Here is a 14,870-nt window from a genome sequence, read left to right as displayed (position 1 = left end):
CATCTTTCCCGCCCTCCTTCCCCTCAGCGGCGGGGCCGCCCGCCTTCCCCTCAGCGGTCTTTCCCGCCCGCCTTCCCCTCAGCGGCGGGGCCGCCCGCCTTCCCCTCAGCGGCCTTTCCCGCCCGCCTTCCCCTCAGCGGTCTTTCCCGCCCGCCTTCCCCTCAGCGGCGGGGCCGCCCGCCTTCCCCTCAGCGGCCTTTCCCGCCCGCGCCGGCCGTTACTCACGCCCGCCCCGCCGCCGTTAACTCGCCGGCCCTCACCTCAGCGTCAGGCGTGCTCCGCGCCGCCGCTGCGCCGTTTCCGGCGCGTCCCCGCCGCCATGCCGGCCCGGCCCGCCCCGCTCCCGTCAGGCAACGGAGGCGGAGCCGCCGGCGGGCGGGAGCGGGGCTGCGCGGCGCGGCGGTTGCGAGCAGCGCCTGAGGTATTCTTCCCCTCCCGCCCTTGCCCTTCCTCCCCCGCCTCCCTCACGGGAAGAGCGGTGGGAGGGGACGATCCGGCCCGGCCGCCTACCGCGGGGGCCGGCTTTGCGAGGAGAGCGCCGCTGCCCTCCGCCGGCCCTTCCCTGGGCGAGCAAGGAGGGGGGCGGCCCGCACCTGCCCCCTGCCCGCCCGCCGGAGGGGCGAAGGGCGGCAGCCGGGCCCCTTGCAGCTCACTGACGGGAAAGCGGCAGCCCCGCCTGCCGTAGGCCCGCGGCCTCCGCGGCCGGCCCGGTAACGGGAGGGACCGAGTCGCTCCCGGCAAGGGCTTTGCGCGTTGCTCGGGGCAGGGAGTTGAGGATTAAGGGTGCAGTTCGTGGCACACTTGCTTAAAATCACGCCCGGGGCGTGGTTTAACCTTGTCCGAGGTTCGGTACCTCGGGTCTCGCCTTTCTCTCCTAGCACCGAGAGGCCGGTTCTGGCAGTTCCGCTTCCACCGAAGCGCTGCGGTGATGTGCGGGCTCCCTTTAAAGCACAAATTAATAATCTCCGCTCTTAAGCAGCCTAGAGTTTGCCTCGCAGTCGGTTTTTTTGGAGGTTTCAGTCTCAAGAGGTTGAGGCGATGCGGGGCTCTCGGTCTCGACGAGGGTTTCTGCGCCAGCAGTCTCGGGCTGAAATAGCTCGAGTGGTGGATGCTGGCTTTTGAATCCGTACTGGCCCCTTTTCCTCCAGCGTGAGCTGCGAGGAGCTCAACAGCAACGGCATTTAGGTCAGTGCTCGGCTTCATTTACGTCAAGAAGGCTGTCGGGGTGGACCAAGCCGGCCCGGTCCCCGGGGCTGGAGGATGGAATGAGTCAGGAAATTGTTCTAGTGATAACACAAAAAATGCCTCCTCTCTTCTTGCCTGCCTCTGCTTTGCTGACACCTTACTCTTGGTCGCATTTTTAAAAAGCGTTTGGCATCGTATGATTTACATCATGAAATAATCTGTTAGTATGATGGCTCCGTTGTAACACCCATAATCTAGCTTTTTGCTGTAGTCACTCCTCTAATTTGTACAGCAATGTTTTGAAGTTTGAATTAATATTTGAGGGTATTTGGTTGTATTGGAGGAAACTGCCTGACTGGAGAAAGATTGTAATGAAGCTTGCTAATAATTTTGTGAGGAGTCCTTTTTTTAGATTGATCCTGGGTTTTGATTCATTAGTACTTTCATTGTGGAGAATGTATTTTTTCTGTGTACTTTCATCAGGAGTGTAAAGCACTTTTGGGTATGTTGAGCAGAAGGAACCGATGGGCTCTACAGCCACTGAGACTGGCATTTCTACATACACATCAAAGGCAGTGTGTGTATTTCATCTCTTTTTCAGTTGCTCTATTTCACTGTTAAAACTGGTTGAATAATGCAGGCTACTGAATAATGTCGTTAAGTAGTTTCATTTGGTACTTGTATGTATGCAATGATTTTTCTCATGGCATTTTATGACTCTTTGAGTATTGTGGTTTTAGCCCTACTAGTACTTATGGTTAAAATACAGGGTTTGGATGTATGAAAATTAATATATGCTCTGTTTATTAATTTCAATAATAAATTTTTAGCTTGTTTTCATTGTAGTTTAAGTCTTTACTTTTCCCAGGGGTGACTAGGGTCCATTGTTTTGTTTTGGGCTTCTACCAAGCATCAGCTTTTGTTCCAAGTGTATAGTGCCTAACAGATGAAGTGCTAAAAGGTGTTTGCTTGTGTGTGTGTGTTTGTGCTTTAGAATGATTAAGTAGATGTTTTTCCTGCTTGTTAGCATGGACTGACTTTGAAAAAGCTCCAGTATAGATTCCAGTTCTCTGATCAGTTAGAATTCATTACTTGATGCCGTTAAGATTTTTAAAGCTACCTAATGCCTCCATTTTCTGGTTTTTGTCTCCCCTCACTGCCCCCATCTCTTTTGGTAAGTTAACTTATATTTGGGGGCAGACTTTTTAGTAGGGCCTGTAGCGATAGGATAAGGGGTAATGGTTTTAAACTGAAAGAGGGTAGATTCAGGCTAGATGTAAGGAAGAAATTTTTTACGATGAGGGTGGTGAAACACTGGCACAGGTTGCCCAGAGAGGTGGTCAATGCCCCATCCCTGGAAACATTGAAGGTCAGGTTGGACGGGCCTCAGAGCAACCTGATCTAGTTGAAGATGTCCCTGCTCACTGCAGGGGGGTTGGACTAGATGACCTTTAAAAATCCCTTCTAACCCAAACCATTCTGTGATTTTGGGTATTTTTTATTTACTATTAAGTACCACAGTATAATTTACTGGTATCCTTCCTTTTTTCCTCCCTGACATTGAAGTTGAATAAAGGACAGCTTGGGCCAAAGAAAGAATCCAGACCTGAGTTTTTTCCACGTGCTTGAGAAAGAATGTTTACATGTTGGCAAAGAAGAGAAACTGAGGTTTTTCGTCTCACAATACAATAGAACTTCATTTGGCCTGAACAAAACAGTCTTAAAGTAATACTTGCTACATGATGCAAACTCCAGAGTCACCAGAAATTGGTTTGGGTGTTCCAAATGTGGACTGGTAATGACTTTGGGATCTAGTTAGACTGCTGTTTGCTCAAATATTGTTTTCTCCGGCATGTGGTGTCAGTTTGACTAGATTTGGTTTAGATTTAACTAACAATGTATGAGTACGTGGCTTGTTTCTGGTTTTATTGACTTCCATCTTTAGCTTTTTTTAAGTTTTTTCTAAGCATAGGAAGAGTAGAAGGGTTTTCTGACACAATTTTTGAAGCTGCTTTGGTTCAGGCAAGTGAACATACATATCTGATTTAACTTTCTGAATCAGTGTATCCTCTTGTTGCACTCTGTTTTCAAGCATAATTTGCCAACTTTGTCATTACATCAGCAGTAAAGATTTTAAAACAGTTTAAGTATTAATTCATTTTAATTTATTATAATATTTCTAAAAGGCGTATCTGGAATGGGCACTTTCCATGACTGAAGCCTCTTGGCATACGCATCGAGCATGTAGTGTAATAGGAAAAAACCCTCTTTTCTTTTTCTGTTAGTATGTCCAGATATGGAGGAGAAAAATTAATCATATAGAGGCTCCCCCTAGACCCCAAGGTGAACTCTAAAATCTGTGTTGTTTAAGGCTTGATATGTATGTTGTTTTCACAGAGTAACGTATCTGTAGCAGGAATCATTATCTGGAAAATAATTATGAATGTTGGGGAAATAATATTCAGGGCATATATTTAGAAGAGTGTACTCAGGCTGAGAACATATGCTATTCATGTGTGTCTTCTAAAAATATTTTCACATGCAAATTACACACCCGTTGGCTGCTTGCTTCTAACCAGATTGTCACTGCATGATGGTCCCCGAGAAACTGAATATGAAGTGGGAGGTACCAACTGAAAACTTGCTCTGAAGGTTTTGTTTCTCAGGTTTTATGTGTGCTTGGCTTTCCTTCTTCTTTTTCCAAAAACTAACAAAAGAACATTAAATTTTAAACTTGTAAAGTGCTATTTTGGAAATGTAAGAAGAATAAACTAACTAATTAATTCTATGTATACCTCTTTTTCTCTGTTTAATGCTTAAATACGTTATTAATGTTCTGTTGTTGAATATATACCACAAGAAAGCTTAATCACAATAATCAACTTTGATAATTTTTGTGTATATAAAGTCAAGATTACTGTGATTGTAAACTTTCCTGCATTTCATAACAGTTTTTAAGCCCACAAACTACTAACATTACTGATTTTAATGTGTACATGTAGTATCCTTTGGGTATTGCATCACAGTATTTTAACCAAGGAGAGGGAGATCTTTTTTGAGACAGAGGTTATAAAATGAGTAGCTAAAACATGAGGCCAGGTTCTTTTTTGTCGACTGCTACCTGTTTAAATGCTTTTTCTGGAGTAAAAACCTCTTATAAGATATTTTAATGACTTTTTTTTTTTCCCCCTATACTTTTGAAAATAAATGCTACATTGGTTCCCTACTATGGTGTCTGGAACCTTGCCAGAGCAGGAGAAATCTATTCACTGCTCTGAGTTAAAGGTAGACTTTTTTTTTTTTTCTTGGTTCTTAAGAGTGGCTCTTATTTTGTCATCCTTAACAGGAGCATATTCTTTGCTCTGTATCAAAGAGAGAAACTGAACACTTTAGGCCTGACGCAGTGTTCTCAGAAATCATTGCAAAGATTTCCATTTGGGAATTGCAGCTGGCCTTCAAAATACTTTTTCTTAATTTTCATTATATTCTTTCAGTTATTTTACCTCACTGTCCTACAGCCTGTAGGCTTCTGACTCCATTCCAGTAGGGAACAATAGCCAAAACTTAGTAGCTTATGTGTTTTCAGAAATGAATTATTTTCAGGAATATTTCTAGTGGGAAAGTATCAATGATGAAATGTTGCTTCAGAAACCTGTGTAAAGGTGGGTGCTGTTTGATACGATCATGGTCACTGTGTTGTGCACTTGTGTCCTTAGGATTCTTCCAATAGTTAGGTTATATTCCCGTGGCCTCATGGTGTTGCATTGCTACTCTTAGTGCAAGTCAGCATAAATAGAAAATACATTTTAATGTTGATGGAAGAAATTGAATGGGACCCAGCATGAGGTAATATAACAACAGTCAAACCAAATTCATGTCTCTGTAAGGGCAAAGATCTTGGCTATCTTGATTATGATGGTAAGGACTTTAAAAACTGATGTGAAAGTTTGGAGATGCATTGGTTAAAAGACATACAAAATAAAAAGCATTAGAGCAAGCAAAGTGTTTTGAAAGTAAGTGAACAAATCATAGATAGTATTTGATGCCCAAATATGATATGTTGGTTTCTGGTCTCATACTGTTTTTTCTTTAATTGGTGGTGTTCTTTAAAGGCAGGTTATATTTGACTCTCCTTTTTGTTTGGCCTTTATACTGGCTTTCTGTTCTTCTGCATGAAAGTCTGAGATTTCTAAGGTGTTTTTTTGTTTTCTTAGTTGTGATTATAGTTTTAAGTGATTGACTTATGGCAGAATTCAAAGACATTTTATCAGTAAGGTGATTCATTAGTTTTGAGAATGCCTTCAGCTGCTATTGCTGAAAATCACCAGTGGTTTACAGGACTTAGGAAAATTGGGATGATGTAAAATGTGCTGTTTCTCTTTTGTGTGTATTTATAAAAGGGAAATCAACTCCAAATTATACCTATGCAAGTATACAGCATTTGATGTAACACATGACTCTTTAAAAAAGGATCTAATTGTTTCATTCTGTTTCTGAAGTAACTTTGAAGGCTGGCTGTTTGGATTTCTTGAAAATAGGCAGTAGTCAAACATATTAATTAAAGTCAAACCTTTGTGACTCTTGGACAAAGTTTCTAAATATCTTGCTTGCAGAGCTTGGTTCAGATGCTAGCAGAACGAAGAATATTAAGTAACACACTTGCTGTCCAAGAAATGAACCAGTCCTTGTTACGCTCTATAACGTGCCTCCAGACATTTTTCATGTATTCCAGTTTCTGGTACTTTCAAAGGAAAGGAGTCTTTTCAAGTAAACTGATTCTGTGTTGGTAAGATGGCAATCCACACTGAGAAAGAAGAAGGAGCAATGATATATTTCGTGAAAAGTTTAAAAGTGACAGATTATCCATTCTTACTTATCTAGTTAAACTTATACTGACATATTGTTACCTATCCATTAGAGACTTTTCCCTCTGGTACTTATAGACACTTGAGATAAAATTTATCACCATTATCTTGTGGTCCTCTTCTTGCTTAGTCTTGGATTTTTTTACTTTCTACAATCCCATTTAGGAAAACATCCTGTGTAGGTATGCTAGTACTGTTACAGCCACTGACACTGTGCATGAGCAGAGGCCCCAGTTGCTAGCATCTCCTTCTAAGAAGTGCTGTATAAATGCAAAGAAAGACCAATGCTTATTATGAAGAGTTTAAAATACTCTTTAAAGAGTATTTTAGAGAGTATTTTAAGAGTTTTTAAATTCTCTTTCTTGAATTGCCAACATTGCATACTTCCCTGATTTTTCACAGAATTGCATGAGTTTAGATAGTTTGTTAAAATTCTGTGTGAACTTAAAGCCTTCACAAAATCTTTCCTGTTTTTGAATTATCCTTTGGTGTTTTTTTTAACATCTGAAAACATAGTATCAGGCTAGGTGTTAATGTGTATTTGTGAAACAGCTAATAAATCTGATGGCATGAATTCATGCCTTAGGTAGGGTTAATCAAAGAAAATAATTTGTCTTTATGAAGTGTAGGACATAGATATTTCCATATGTCAGTTTTTATTTTGTGGTGGTGCTGAAAGGGCACATTATGATTGAGTTTTGTTATGCTGGTTACTGTAAGAATACATATGGTTCTTCACGCTCAAAAAGCAAACATTTTGGGCCTGTTGACCAGTATCCTTCTCTAAATAAATAAATAAGTATTTTTAAAAAATCCCCAAACTGTTTGTAGAGCATTTTTTCTATAATTCTTAGGTCCTGTGTTGGCAAGGGATATGGGGAGTGGATGGAGGGGACGATGGTGGTGACGAAAAAGCTATTACGTTTTTTTTCCCTGGAGCCTGAAACATCAACTGTTAACTTCTAGCTGAAACCAAATATTACTACTTTCTTGTTTGCTGATGTAAATTTATCACCCCTCTCATTCTCATGTGTTGCCACTTACTGGCATGTTAAATGCATCTAATTGTATGTCCTCTTCCCTGTCAATCTCTCAACCTTTCTTTATACTGTAAAATTAGAGGTAATATGTTCCAAAGCTGTGATGATGTTCAGTAATTGTTCTACATAAAGCATAATTTCTACCTTTGCCTTTAGAACAGAAGGGAATGGCTGTAACTGTCCTTTTCAGTCCTATAGTGCTTTTTCATTGTATCAGAAATGTTATTAACTAGCCACACTGGTCACATTCATATAACCTTTGGTGTGTTAATGCAGAAGTTTTTCAGGTCTGCTGATTTCATGTCGTCTGTATACTGATGTCGTTCTTTGTATACAATACAGTATAATTGACACTTACAACTCCCCTTTTTCCCTTTTTCCCTTTTTCCCTTTTTCCCTTTTTCCCTTTTTCCCTTTTTCCCTTTTTCCCAGCACCTAGCAAGGTTTGGGCATATCTGTCTTTGTAAGAAATCACAAGAGCATCTCCTTGCAATTTGTTCGCTCTTCCTTCAGACAAGGTGCCAGGACAGTGACTTGTTACTTGGCAGTCAGGTATTGAGCTCCCTGTCTCAACTAGAATGCCAAATACTGTACTACTATACAAGGTTACCACAAATATTAGTAGCAGTTAGTTTTGTTGCAAACAAGTATTCTTTAGTAAAATTCTACTTTCTGAAACACAAAAGCACTATAGTTTGGTGTTAAAAGGGAACTTAAATATTTAGTAGAATCAATTATTCAGCTTTATTAATCAGAAAAATATTAAAGTTTCATGACAAAACTATAAAATAAAGATATCTACGGTGGAAATTTTGCTGGTGAAGGTATTCTGTCAGTTTGGGGATCTGTCTGATCTCTCATATTTGGCTTTAGAATCGGTTGCTTGATTCCCGTCTCTTGCTGCTTCCCATCTGCATCTCAACCACATCCCTTTCATGATCGTGTGGTTGATGCATGTGCACCATCATGTGACCTAACTTCTGCCACTTATACACTGGTGGGAAAGTTTGCTGAGAGGTCTAAGTTTAGCTCTTTTTGTGGATAATTAAAGTTCTTGGAGTACCCTGTACTTTAAGAGCTAGTATATCAGGTCAAATAGGGACAGGCCCTCTATGCAACCTAGAGGACAGCAGTGGCTATTAATGAATGCTTGAGGAAGGCATGTAAATAATGTCTTGAACTGTAGAATTTCAAAGGCTTTCAGTATATTTTTTAAAATACTGCTGTTTAAAAATGCATTTCAGATAGGCCTAAGACCAATGTTATCAAAGCTGCTAAAGTCAATTTCTTTCTGTATAGCCTGCTGCTGTTTATTTCTTGTTGCTGTTGTTACCTCTCAAATAGCATTTTTATGGTTTACAGTAAAGTGTCCACAGTAAACAAAAATGACCATGAAATCCTAACAAACAAACAAAGTAAATTAAAATGTTATGTTCTTTCAGTTGCATTAAATACAATTTAATTAAAATTAAGTTTAATATCTGAAATTATTTCCAGTAGCAGGTAATAAATGTTTAAATAAAATCCTTATTTTGAAGATGAGTTTTTCTTCTCTATTTAGGTAGTGTGGCAGAGTTTGTGTATCGTTCATGTATCATGTATCGCGTATATAAACTGTTACTGTAGTTCATGCTTTGGAACAGAGGGACATTACTGAACTAATACAAGGCAAATTTCTTTCATAATTCAGCTTGTGTCGTTGGGTAATCATGGTTTTATAAAACACTTCAACTTTTTTTTTTTCTTTTACGTTTGGGTTGTTTCAGTGACTTTTTTAATTTTTTTTTTTTTTTTTTACTTTTTATTAGCAATGCTGTACCATATTAAATCATTTCTTCATGCATGAAAGAAAGGTGTAAACTTGAATACAAATCCAAAATGGAGATCCTTATCAGAGCAAAATTGGAGGAACAAAATAAAACCACAGTATTGAAGCAGAGATTCCCAAACTTACTCTACTGAAGTTCGGTCACTGGCATTGATGATTAAAGGACTGTTGGTGCCGATGGTGTTAATTTCTCTGGTTTTATAGGTGTATCTCAGAGTAGGACCTCTAGCCTATGTTCATCAACCTGTGAGACACACCTGAAAGCAGGACCCAACTCTGTGCTTCCTGCCTCGCTTACTGGTTTATCACCCCCCGCTTCACTCCATCCTAGTCTCATATATCAAAATCTACTTAAGTACAGCAGGGCCACTTCGAAAATTGCTCTCAAAACAGTACCTGCTTAAAAGATGTTTAAAGTGAAATGAAAGTGTGATACTGGTTACAGGTGTAGCTGGGAAGTACTATAACGTGCCATGCTTAGGAATAATGTATGGCAAGTAACTGGTCCCACATACCCTTCTGCAGATAAGTAATCCTATCAAAAGCAGTTGAGTGCATTTGATTAAGGATTACATGCGATTAGCAGTCTGCAAGGTTAAGAGTACGACCTGTATCATTAATGAGTATTCACATATTAATGCTGCTTTGAGCAGGAGGTTGAACTAGATGACCTCTGAGGTCTGTTCCAACTAGAATGATTTTATGATTATCACACTTGTATTATGCAAGTAGATAATTCATCTATAAAAAACATATTAATTGAATAAGCGAACCTCTAGCAAGTCATTGCAATTATTTTACCTATTGCATCATGTTGTAGCATGGAGTTGCAAATTTGACCCAAATTTAAGATTTGAAACAGTAAGAGAAATACATGCATGCCTTTTTGTCTATTGCATTGAATTCCTTGTATACAGTTTTATATCAGATTTAATTTCTTGTATAGGATTCCTTCCTAGCATACAGTTGACTCTGTTCAAGTTCTGGAACTAGTCCAGAGTAGAGTGCCTGAATATTTGATGCTTTATGTGCAGTTGAGCTGTGTGAATGCACTTAAGCTTACTCTGCCTAATTCAAGTACCGCTAGCACTGAGACTACAGTAACAAAGCTATCAGTGCAGGTTAGCGGTCTAAGAAAGGCTTGAGGCCTTAAAAACTTTCCAAAGCAAGGATTCAGAATGTGAGATGGCATTCTTATATTTAAAAAAAAAAACAAACCTACCACCACCCCAAAAAAACCCTAACGACCCCCCCCACTGTTAGTCTATACTATGTAGATTCTGAATATATGTAAATGTCAAGACACAACTGGTTGAGTTTACATGTTAATACATGTTAAGTGAATATTAAGATGAACAGTCTTTATCATTATTTAAGAAATTGTATTTTGATTAACAGTAGTATGATCCTTCTCATTAAGATGTGGGGGGAATTCATATGGGTTTCCTTCCTGTGTTTGGATAAAATTTGTACCTATTGATACCTCTTTAACTGTTCTCATTTAGGATTGTTAATTATTTACTTTTAAGCAAGAAGTGGGTGATGAGGGAGGAAAAAATTACTGGCTGTAAAAGGCCAATCACTTTCACGTGCATGTGACCAGAAATGTTTTTATGTAACATTTTAACCCTTCCAAATATGTGAATTAACCACAGTAACAGAATATAGTTGTTGTCATGTCTTATTGGTAGCAGCATATTTCAGGGAAATACTTTGTTGTTTGTATGCTTTTATTTAAAAAGAAAAGGAGGATGGTAACATAGTAAGTAATCTGTTAAGGACTTGACAGGTCTTCTGGACTGTTAGGGAGTATGGAAAGCAATTAAAAAGAGTAAGAAGCACTAAGGAGCGGAGTGATTTCTTTATACTACTCTTCACCACAAAGATGTTGTGGACATTTTGTTCTTTTCAAATAATGTTGATGGGACATTATCTGATTATCAGATTAGAGAATCAAAAGATTGAATGCTAGAATAAAGTGCTAAAGACCCCTAAGTCATGAGGATTCGATGTGATTCATTCATTCAGTGGTTCTAAAGGATGAAGTGGCTGATCTGCTAAGAAGAATGCATCTCGTTAGGATGAGATGCTGTGCCAGAAGACTGGAAGCTATCAAGTGTTGTACGTACCGTACTTTTAAACTGAACACAAGGAGCAGATCTGGAACTTGCAGACCAAGGACTTGTATTTTAATGCCACGTGAGTAGATTTGAATACTAAATGGATAGTCAAGTAGTTCTGTGAGCACAAGATCTAACAGTGCCTAGTCTTCTTGGTAGTTGTATCTTAGAAGTAATGAAAAGTACCAGCTGCAGTTGGGGTACTTACAAGGTGTGTCTCTTAGGTACACACGTTTGTTCTCTCACAACATGGGCATATGCTGCAGCCTTTACTTCAGTTTGGGCAGTCTGCAGGTCGGTCTTCTCTATCCACCTGCCCAGTACTTGGAATTCTGAAATCTGAATTCTTACTAAACGGTAAATGACTTTTGAATCTTCCTCTTTGACAAAACTGTTTGAAATCAGGTAGTGGATTCAAAAGTTAGAAGGGGTCAGGCATACCTAGGCAGACACATCGAACAGCATTAATCTCTTCTGTCTTTAGCAGTCTGAACAATGATCTGAGATGCTTCTGTTGTTACTGGAAAAGAGAGACGCACCCACACATATATTCATATACTTGCCTGCTGTGTGTAGTTCATCCCACCTTCTTAAGTTTGTGACATATGGCCTATGGCAGGAAACTGTCTCTGTAATGCAATTCTGGTGTGGCCCTACAAGCACTCATTTTTGGTGCAATTGTGGGGATGGTGTACTGTGATGCAGAGATGGAGGTGAAAGTTAAAGCAGTCCAAGAATACCCTGTCCTGCTTTCGGTGGCAAAGCTGTGATCTACCTTGTAATTTACATTTGGGTGACAACAGTAGTTTCTGAGGTGCTGACATTTGTAGCTGCAATTAACTGTGTGCTCTTGTTTCCTCATTTTTCCTCCTGTTGTATTAGCACAGTCATTTGTGTCATCATGCAGTGACTTGGATCAAAAAATTGATCCTGACTTCAAGAGGAGTCTATGGCAAGCATCAATTTTTAACCCAGGTTAGTTCCTCAATATGGTATAGCGAGTGGCTCCACCCGCAGATACATCTGCACAAATGAGGTTGTGGCAGAAGAATGAGAATAAGCAGCAGGAGGGTCATCTCTGTTTGAATTGGCACTTTTACCAAAATAGATGTTCATCAAATTACGCCTCTAGAATCTGTCTTTGAAGTGATTAATCTTGTCCTCAAATAAGTATCCAAAGTAAAATACTATATACATTCTGTAAAATCAGATAAAGTTGTGAGGAACTTGAGGGCAATCTTCTAAGGCTGGATATATTAGCATAACAATGGTAAATGTCATTTGGTATTTGCAGTTAGAAAATAATTCATACTGGAAGGAATAACTTGAACTACGTGAAGATAATTCTAAATTACAAGTAAGTGTTGTGCAAAAATACATGTATCATTACAGATGCCCTGGTGAAAACTTCTTTGCAGTGTGTCCACTGTAAAAGAAACAGCCCTAAAATTTATTGAAATGGTGCTCCACAGTAGCATTAAATGGAAGTTCTTTACCTGGGCATTTCTGCTTAAATGAACCATCTATCTGGTTTAATTAAGTCATTTATACTTACTTTACCAGTCAGTGCATATACATATCCTCTGTGTGTTTTTAAATGCTATTGATAAATAACAAGTTCTTGAAAACTAAGTAAAGTCTTTTCAGTAAGTTTACACAAAATAAAGCCACTGTATTTCTTGCTTTCAGTTCAATTTTTTCAGATTATCTGTAAATTTTCAATAATGGCAATACATTCATTCTGCCATTTGGAGGAGCCTGTGCCACAGAATAATGATCTGATGAAAGCTCACTTACTTGCAATGAAGAGTCTTCATTTGGGAAATAGTACTGATGCAGCTAAGAGGTGCTTTTTCAAGTTCAGGTAAGTACTTTTTCTTGGTTATTTTTTAAATTATACTTATTTGGTTTTGGTAGGCTGGCTTTTCATTTAAATTAACATACATGCAGTGTCATGTCAGAGCCTGGCAGCCTTTGTATTGGTCATTTGACACATAAAGTATCTTGAAATGAAAAGGCATATGCAGTAGCACACATACTTATGAGATGCATGGAGGGAAATTGTTGTCTGGAAAATTATGTTAGCACAATTTGTTATCCCTGGAGTAGCTGTTGAGGATGGAGATTATGGTGATTGCAATGACACAATTCTCTTTTGCTACAAGTTCTTTTTCAGAGTTTTCTTATGTGTTTGTTTATTTTCTGAATTTGCTATTTTGTTAAGCCATAGTTGTTGTTTTGATTGTAAGTGTTAATAATTAAGTCTCAAATCATTCAGGGGAAATAAAGAGGAAGTCACGGTCAGGTTTTCACAAATTGGAATATCTTCAAATTTTCTATTTAAAAAAAAATCAGCTTTTCAATTTTCTGCCAGTCAGAATTTTTTTCTAAAATGGATCCTTAAATCTTGGCATGGTAACACTGGGTCAGGATTTAATTTTAGATGAATGGTTACTGTACATTGTGTTTATTTTTTTCTAGACATCCAATTATTTTTATAACATAATAATGACTTCACAGTAGAAGCTTGTTTATAGTCATATTCTGCATGGGAGCTGTATGCAATGTACATTCAATAAGAAGTGTTAGCAGTAGAATAATAAAATAATTGTGAATATTTAAACAGGTACTTGACTTTCTTTTCCTGCGTTCTCATTGCAAACTGTGGGGGTTCTCTCACTGGCTATGGGTTTGGTGTTCCAACCAGCAGTCGAACAAGTGATAATTTGAAAAAAAAACAAAACCAAAAATCCCCACCAAACAAATTGCTTCTTATCAGAAAGGCAGAGTACAGTTTGTCAGCCTTTTCAGTGGTGCACACAAACCTAGAACCTTTTTATGATATCTGTCTACTTTATTGCTAAATTACTGGGTTACTTGCATATATAAAAACATATCTTTATAGATGCATATATGATCTGAGAAGCCTTAACAATACCATTTGTCTTGCTAAAAATCCTACAGAATGAAAAGTACTAGATTTTTCAAATTTAATACTATTATATCTTTTGGGTCCAGAAACAGAGGCTCCTGTTCTGCATGTTTTTGTGTGCATGCTTAACTTCCTATCGATGCCATCCTGGTACAGTACTGATGCCGAAGAACTTCAGCAACATAGAACAAACAGTACTTTTTTAGTGTAAGCCTTTACTTTAGTCCCTATACTTAGAGAAAATATGAAGATATTGTTTTAAATAAATGCTTTGTAAATGTAATGGATAATTAAAAATCAGAAACTAGTTAAGAAAAACTATTGAACTGTTAGGGTACTCCAAACAGGGACAGCACTAGTGAAAAGGAGACTGTTGCTTCAGTGAAGTTCTAAGTGTTGAAATGCATTTCCATGAAATTATCACAAAAGAGAATTTATTCTGGAGATACTTCTTAAATTTTCTGGTTTTATTTTGCAGTATGAATACTATCCACCTGATACCAATTTTAAAATGCTTTTTTATAAATGCTACAGAATTATAAAAACTGAGGGCTTTGATGCATCTGTCTTTATTTTTAATATATTTAAAGAACCATATTCTTAAGCTTATTAGGTTTTCCTGTTGGTGAGAATGGATCTGGCTGTACATGAAGTCAAACTTTTATTGAACACAATTACATAGAAGCCAAAGTAGGACAAGAGTAAAACATAAAACAAGTTCAGTATTATTCAATAATAGTGCTTATGATGTCTATAATATGGATATTGAGAGCAGCAAGTGTATTTTTTCTTCTGAATCTTTCAGCAGAACTATTATTGTTCCTAGCACAACCTCCTGTACATGGACAAAATTGGGTTTTCCTCAACGAAGAGAATAAGAAGGTAAGGTACTTGAGATTA

General features: G+C 38.5%; 1 long non-coding RNA gene across 6 annotated transcripts; it reads left to right on the top strand.

Moving 5' to 3' along the window:
- The first annotated feature begins 330 nt into the window (after positions 1–330).
- Positions 331–14,844, top strand: LOC128153272 (uncharacterized). Of its 6 annotated transcripts, none has more exons than XR_008238913.1 (5): positions 331–421; positions 10,947–11,117; positions 11,921–12,013; positions 12,728–12,902; positions 14,797–14,844. It is a non-coding gene; the product is annotated as an uncharacterized LOC128153272 (long non-coding RNA). The 6 variants fall into 6 exon arrangements; XR_008238914.1 differs by lacking the exon at positions 331–421 and adding an exon at positions 461–1,185; XR_008238912.1 differs by lacking the exon at positions 331–421 and adding an exon at positions 461–1,760.
- The last annotated feature ends 26 nt before the right edge of the window (positions 14,845–14,870 follow it).

Source organism: Harpia harpyja, chromosome 17, assembly GCF_026419915.1.
Source record: "Harpia harpyja isolate bHarHar1 chromosome 17, bHarHar1 primary haplotype, whole genome shotgun sequence".
Lineage (NCBI taxonomy): Eukaryota > Metazoa > Chordata > Aves > Accipitriformes > Accipitridae > Harpia > Harpia harpyja.
Note: the sequence above shows the minus strand (reverse complement) of the source record. Positions and strands in the feature narration are given on the sequence as shown.